This window comes from Cornus florida, unplaced genomic scaffold, assembly GCF_030987335.1.
Source record: "Cornus florida cultivar Cherokee Brave unplaced genomic scaffold, ASM3098733v1 CherokeeBrave_3.0.0_Hap2_Chr02, whole genome shotgun sequence".
NCBI classification, from domain to species: domain Eukaryota; kingdom Viridiplantae; phylum Streptophyta; class Magnoliopsida; order Cornales; family Cornaceae; genus Cornus; species Cornus florida.
The window spans coordinates 56525419-56533424 of record NW_026775572.1 but is presented as its reverse complement, the minus strand read 5'-3'; positions in this window follow the sequence as shown (position 1 = coordinate 56533424).

Here is an 8006-nt window from a genome sequence, read left to right as displayed (position 1 = left end):
CACCAAATGCACATTTAAGAGGATTCATCTTGAGTTGAAATTTTCAGAAGCGATTAAAAACTGTATGTAGATCCTATAAATGATTCATTCGTTCTTTCATCTTAACCACCAAGTCATCAACATAACATTCAATAATCGTGTGGAGTATGTCATCAAAGATCCTTTGAATGGCGCGCTGGTATGTTGCTCCTGCATTTTTGAGTCCAAAGGGTATCACTTTGTAGCAATATATGCCTTTAGGAGTGCGAAAGGTAGTTAGTTCCTCATCTTTCGGAGTCATTCTTATCTAATTGTACCCAGAGTAACAATCCATGAATGAGAGAGCTTCATGCCCTGTGGTTGCATCTACAGTGAGTTCGGGGATGGGAAGAGGAAAATCATCTTTTGGGCATGCCTCATTTAAATCACGAAAGTTCACACAAATTCGAATCTATCCATTTTTCTTCTTCACTGGAACAATGCTCAAAACCCATGTTGGATATTTGACCTCATGAATGAACCCTACTTCAATCAATTTGTTGAGTTCTTCCTCTATCCTCGAAACTAGCTCTGGACAAAAGAAACGTTGAGACTGCTTAAATGGACGTGTCCCATGTTTGATAACAAGATTGTGTACTGCAATTTTAGGATCAAGACCGGGCATCTCTTTGTATGTCCAAGCGAAAACATCCTTATACTCAGACAACAATTGAAAGTAATCATTTTCTTCTGAGGGGCTTAGGAATGCACTAATGAAAACTAGTCTGGGTTGATCATCAGTTCCTAAGTTGATTTCTTTGAGTTGATCAACAGTAGCCTACCCCTCGTCTTCTAGTGTTGCTGGAGCTTTCTCGATGTCATCTGGTTATTCAGCTTCAGGTTCCTCTTCAATAGTGATGTGGTATGAAGTAACATAAGATGATTCACCAATGTCTTCCACTTCTTTTGCTTGATTAGTGAATACAATGGTTCGCCTTCTAGCTTTTAATGTAACATCATTGGTGACATCTATCTCTGTCTTACTTTTCATATGCGAGGGCACTAAGCTCTAAACTTCACTATTGTTCACCACGTCAATGCTTGTTTCCTCTGACTTCCCACTCTTGCTACTTTTTAGCGGTGCATCATTGATAGTACCAATTCGAGAAAATACTGACTTTCGAGGTTGAGGTTGTAGAGATTTTCTTCCTTGGTCATGAAAGCTCATTTTGTTAAAAACAGAGGCACGAGGCAAACTGCTAACATGAGAACTTGAAACGTTTGATTCTTAGCTTGACAACCTGTTAAATACAGATATTCGATCACATGGAGCTCCAATACAGTCGAAGACCGATTTTTAATTTATAGTCTGTTGATCTTGTTCATCCACAACTTCTTCAAACCCAATGTAAAAAGTGTTTGACTTCTTATCCTTTTTTGTGATGTGAATTCGAAGTGGCTCAGAAGGTGCGAAATTGATACCAGACTTAGGTGGAATGATTTTATGCCTTTGATCTTTTAACTTCTTCTATGTCTCATTGAGGCCATGCATTTTCTCACCGGTGACCTCTGAATTCAGTTTTCCAAGGTTTGCAGGATTTGTAAAATCATACCCCGACTTAGCCATGAGTTGGTATGCTTTAAGATCGAATCCTTCATCAGTCCTTTGTTTTGGAAGTGATCCATGATTGACCAGAGATTGAGAAGGCCGCATGAACCCTTTTAACGGAGGCTTGGAAGGCGAAGACTTTTGAATCTTGGTGAGAGGAAGAGTTAACTCTTCTTTCAGCTTTTGCATATCTTCTTTCTCTTTGGTTTGTGTCATCTTCAATTTAAATTCCTTGGTTTTAAGTATCTCAATGATAGGTGACTGCCCTTCTTGTCGTTGAGATTTTGGAACATACTTTAAAATAGGTTTCGTCCGATGTGCTTTTATCGAGACCCCTCTTGTTTTGGCTACCTTTACAATGTCTGTCACTGAAACATCTAATGGATCACTTAACGCTTCTTCTATTTTTGTAAATTAAACCTCTTGTGTAGATGGATGGCTTGGGATGGGCACTTCCGAAGGTGTATCATGCTTAATATAGAACTTGGCATCGGCAAAATGAGATTCTGCTTCTGTAAATGGTTTATGGTCCGCCACAACCGTTTGTACGCCATTCTTGTAGAATTTGAAGCACTGATGAAGAGTCGATGGAATGACACCATTACTATGTATCCAAGGCCTTCCCAACAACAAATTATAGGACATCTTTGCATCAATAACATGGAATAAGGTTTCAGCTTGGAGCTCGCCAATAATTAGTTTTGCCCGAATCAATCCAATAGCTCTCTGTCCTCCTTGGTTAAAACCTTGAATAATAAGACGGCTATGAGATAACTCGTAGACTGTGATGCCGAGATTTTTCATTGTAAATTTTGGCATGAGATTCACCGTTGATCCACCATCAACAAGAATTTGAGTAACTCTTTGTTCCTTTATGTAACCAGAAACGAAAAGAGGACAATTGTGCGGCTTCGAACCCAACTGAAGATCTTCGTTAGTGAAAATAATTGGTGCATAACATGAATCTATTGTACCTCCAATTACTTCATCAACATCGGACTTTTCAATGATGGCAGCATCCTTTGCATGATTCTGGGCTTCATCTTGATCCTTGCTATTCTCACCATCAGGGCCCGTTTTAGTTGAAACCATATAAGCTGTCACAACTTCATCATCTAGATATCTTTCTGGAAAGAACTCTTACAAAGTAATAGGCTTCTGGATCCTTTGGCTTATAGAGGCGTAGTTGGTTGACTGTGTCTTCTTGACCCATTTTTTGTTATGGCTAGACTGCTTAAGGCGATATTGAGGTTTCTTCTTCCTTTGCCCCCTGTCAGAATAACTAGTCTGAAAAATGTCAGCTCGTTGCTTTCATGGTTTCTTTCTTGTCACCAAAGTCCATCATTCTTCATCATCCTGAGGAAAGACCCTTCCAAAGGTTAAAACGTCAAGTGCACTCCCTTTGCCAAGAGAGATGGGGATTGGTTCCAATGAGCCAAACTGGATGGTTGTGCAATACATCTCAGAAGTTAAAGGTTGAGAATGAGCACTCCCAATGACAGAGGTCATCATAGTAGCAGTAGTATGATTTGAAGTTACAACTTTGTCCATGTCTAACAAGATTTTTCCTTATTTTGCCAGGTTCATCACCACCTCCTTGAAGATAAAACACTTCTCAATTGGATGACTAACAATACGATGATATTTGCAGTATTTTGGATCATTGACACGTCCCATCTCTTGAGGGCATTTGCATTCAGGAAGTTCTATAACTTTACTTTCGAGTAAACATTCCAAGATGCCAGGGACGTCGGAATCGGGGAAGGGGTATTCCTTCTTCTCTAACTCCTTTAGCGTAGGATGCTGTCTTTCCCTCTCTTGAAAGTGGCGAGGCTTTTTATCATCCTTCTTATCATCTTTAACAGATATCTTGATTGGGGTGGTTGAGATAGCCATAGAATCTTTAGCAGCAGTCTTTGAAGACTTATCACCCTTCTTCCAGTCTTTCTTATCCTTGCGTGGTTCCATGGCCATGGGACTTTTGCCCTCATGGGATTTCATACTGATCTCCATGTTATGGGCACGTGTTGCCAATTCTTCAAATGTGCGAGGTTTTATACCTTACAGAATGTAAAGAAGGCCCCAATGCATTCCCTGCATACACATCTCCATAGCAGAGATTTCTGACAATCGGTCCTTGCAGTCAAGACTGAGTGCTCTCCATCGATTAATGTAGTCGATTACAGGCTCATCCTTCCATTGCTTCGTGTTAGTTAACTCTATCATACTAACAGTACGACGAATGCTATAGAACCTGTTCAAGAATTCTCATTCCATTTGGTCCCAACTATCAATTGACTCTAACTTTAGGTCGGTGCACCACTCGAACGCGTTTCCTTTAAGGGAGCGGACAAATTGTTTAACTAGTAAGTCCCCCTCTGTTCCGGTATTGTTTCAAGTCTCGACAAAATAGGCAATGTGTTGCTTGGGGTTACCTTTTCTGTCAAATTGCTGAATCTTCGGAGGTTGGTATCCTACATGCATCCTCATACTATCGATTCTCCTTGTATAGGGCTTTGAGTACATGAGAGTGCTCTGTGAAATGCCTCCATATTGGGCTCAGATTGTATTCGTTATCATATCTTGCAATTGTACGACAGATAATGAAGAGACTGAAAAAGCATGATTGGTTTGACTAGCTGCATGTTCTGTCACCGATGTCTGGTTTTGATTAGCCACCTGTTCTGTGACCAGCGTCTATTTGGGGTCCTCCATGCGAGTACCTTGCGTGGTAGAATTAAGATTCTCCGTCGGTATTGTTGTGGAAGATGTAGGATTCCCAGACGGTGGTGGTGTGAAAGTTGCACGATTCCCAGTTGGAGGTGGTGTGGAAGATGCAGGATGCCCAGATTATACTGGTGATTCACCGAAAGTCTGAACTTCCAATTTGTTCATCAGTGTAGCGATTTGTAAGTCCTTCTCTTCAATAGTCTTTGTGACGTTCTCAATGGCACGAGACATAGTTGCTAGTTGTTCCTCCACTGTGGCAGCTTCAGTCATTATAGCAGCGACCACATCTGAGTATGATAGGTCTTGAGAGTCAACGTTTCTTGAAATGATTGACTACTCCGAAGTCTGATGTGGTGACTCTGGGGTGAATCACCGTGGAATTTGGATGACAAACGACACGACTTTGGATGTGCTTATTGTTGATCACCGTGGAATTTGATGAAGACCGGCACGATTTGATGTACTTGGTGTTCTTCGCCTTTGGGTTTGGTTGTTGGGGATGAGAGCTTTTGTATTTCTCTCTGGAATTCTGAATTTCTAAATTCTGAATTTTATGTCCCCTCCTTCTTCCTCCAGGCCTCTATTTATAGGCTTCTTGGATTAATAGGATGATGACACGTGTCATCTCCTGATAAGGATAAAATTATAATTGGGCCGGGCCGGTTATATTGTGATAATTATCCTTAAAAATAATTATTCCTAATATATTTTATTAGGAATAATTATCTTTCCATTTAATCATCTGGGCTGGGCTAATTAAATAATTTAAGTGGACTAAGCTTGGGCCAATTAAACAATTTAATTAAACATTAAACCCATATTGAATGGGTCAATTTGTCAATACCAAAGTCCATTCAATTTTTAGTGTCTACAATTGTATCTTAATATTTTTGGTAACTTTTTTTCTAATTCCAAATTTATAAGCTCCGTTTGCTTTAAAGTTCGAAAAATATTTAGAGCATTTTTGAGGTGTTCGGTTGCATATCTAGGTAAAATAATTTTCACTAAGGGTTAAGTGCAGAAAACCCTATGCAATATAGGTTTTGTATACAAATATTCCCTAATTTTTGAAAATGTGCATTTTAATCCATAAAATTTAAAATGTGCAAATAAGCTCCTCTAACCATTTTTTGGTCAAAATTGACATAAAGTTAATTTAAAAACCCTAATTTGCCCCTTCCTTCTCTTATTCTGCATTTTTTATTTTTTTCTCCCTGCTGACGTGGCCACGTGTTGTTACACCATGTGTCCAATATTAAAAATGGGCTTTACGGGTTAAACCCGCTTCCCCTTGTCAATCTCTTCTCTCTCTCTAAATGCAAAAGACCCAAATTTTCATTGGCCTCAGCCTCAGCCTCCGCCTTTTCACTCATTCTCCCACCACATCACAACTATCATCCTCAATGCCTTCACGATGGCACACTTCGACTACACCATGGCTCTTAAGAATACCATCGCCGCCCTCTTTGACTATGCCTATGGTGAGGTCCAACCCTCCCAATTCGATCATTCCCAGCCTCCGCCACCGATTCCCCTTACCTCGCCTCCATTGCGCCACCCTCCTATGATACCCTCCCTCCGCCTCCCCTCATCTTCCCCTCTCCCTCCTCTCCAATGCGCCACCACCATGCCCGAATTCATCCCCAAATCCGATCTCAAGCATTCGGATCCAATAATTGAAGTAGACAACAAGGACGAGATGTGGAGGATAAGGGTTTGCCTCGGCCACCACGGATGCCGCCGTAGAATGTTAGAACGTCGCCTTCACCTTTGCCGCCGGACACTCAATTTTAACAAAACAAAATCAAAATTAACAAATGTAATGTTTCAGTGATAGGATTGACAGAAAGAGAGCTTTAGCCTGTAGTTTGAGGGTGTAGATACCTGGTTCTCGTCGGTTGAATAGTCAAAGAAAAGAGGTCTAGGAATATATCACTAAGCAATATGAGGAATACAGAAAGTTGGAAGAAGGGAGAGAAAACCAGTCCAGTCAGAGAATTGGAGCAATGGCAGGGAAGAAGCTACCGTTAGTTCCTACCTTCTTTTTTCGTCACTACCTTTTTTTTATAGCCTTAGGTCATCCAGGTGGTACATTATTGGACCTCCATGTTGAGAATGGGTCAGGGTCATTCCCTTTTTGGGTCATGTTGCCCTAATCCCTACATTTTTGGATCCACTACCAAGTATACCTTTCCTGGTGAATAATCCAAAAATGGTAGGCTGTAAAGGCAATTGTACTATTCCAGCTATCTTTTGCTCTTATCCTTAGACTGGGTCTTGCCTTAGTGGGCAAGACATTACTAATTTTCCATCCTCCATTCTAAAATCCCTTCTACATCCCAATGTCACTTGAAGAGCCCTACCATAACTTTTTGTTGCTTGGGTCGAGGTTCGACGCCCACCGATCGATGGTTCATGACAATGTTAGATCGAGGTTCAAGGCCCGTCGATCGACAAATTATGAAAGTCGGATCAAGGTTGAGGCCCGTCGATCGACAGATTGTGAAGGTCAGATTGAGGTTCAAGGCCCATCGATCGACAAATTGCGAAGGTCAGATCGAGGTTCAAGGCCCGTCGATCGACAGATTATGAAGGTCGGATCGAGGTTCAAGGCCATTCAATCGACAGATTATGAAGGTCGGATCGAGGCTCAAGGCCCGTTAATCGATAGATTATCAAGGGTCAGATCGAGGTTCAAGGCCCGTCGATCGACAATTTGTGACTCGGATCAAGGTTCAAGGCCCGTTGATCGATGATTTGTGATTAACAGATCTAGGTTCAAGGCCTATCGACCGACAGATTGTCAAAAGGTCAGATCGAGGTTCAAGGCCCGTCGATCGACAACGACTCGGATTGAGGTTATGATCGATGATTTGTGACTATAAGATTCAAGGCCCATCGACCGAATGTAGGCTAAGATTAAGGCTCAATGATCGAGACTATCACATGCCTTGCTGAGGGGGACTTTGTCAAAGTGTTGACTGTTTGACTTGGCCCTTGGTGATGTGGTTAGACCACGTCCAAATTTAGTCCCCCTGTACGTGGTGTTTTTGAATTTTGAAATAAAAGGATAAAGCGGCGCGTGCATAGAAAACGTAATAATGTCTTACCTTGGAAACCGATGTCTTTTCGGCTACTATCAGTTACCTATTTAATGGGGAGGTGATGATACACAACTGTTCAGTGTCTTTATCTTCTCCAAAACTCTAACCGTGATCTATATATAGAACCAAGGCAGAGAGAGGGGAAACCATTACAGAAAGAAAAGAAAAAAGGGAAAGACCGTGCCAGGCCAAGAAGCAAAGTGAAGTTAGCATATTATGTTAAATAAATGAGTGTGTGAGGGTAGCAAAGCTATTACTGTGTGTAAAAGTGGGTAAGATATTCGATAAAATGACAAAGACAAAGCAGTTGAGCAAACCCGGTGAACCAGTGCCGGAAGTACCGCCGGAGGAGGAATGGAAGAGGGCTCCATTCTTTGGGCCCATGGATAGGTTCTGGACAGCTACAGGAGACATAGCCAGTGACGAGATTGACAGTGATGTGGCCCAATTAATGGAAGGAAAAGTCGCCGTGGAAGCAGGAGCTCAACCAACGGTAGACTCTGTGCACCAATTTGCCATTGAACAATGGATGTATCCCTTTTGTTTTATGAAGTTTAAAACACCATTCGGCCCATGTGCAGGATGGGAGGAGTGGTCTGAGGATA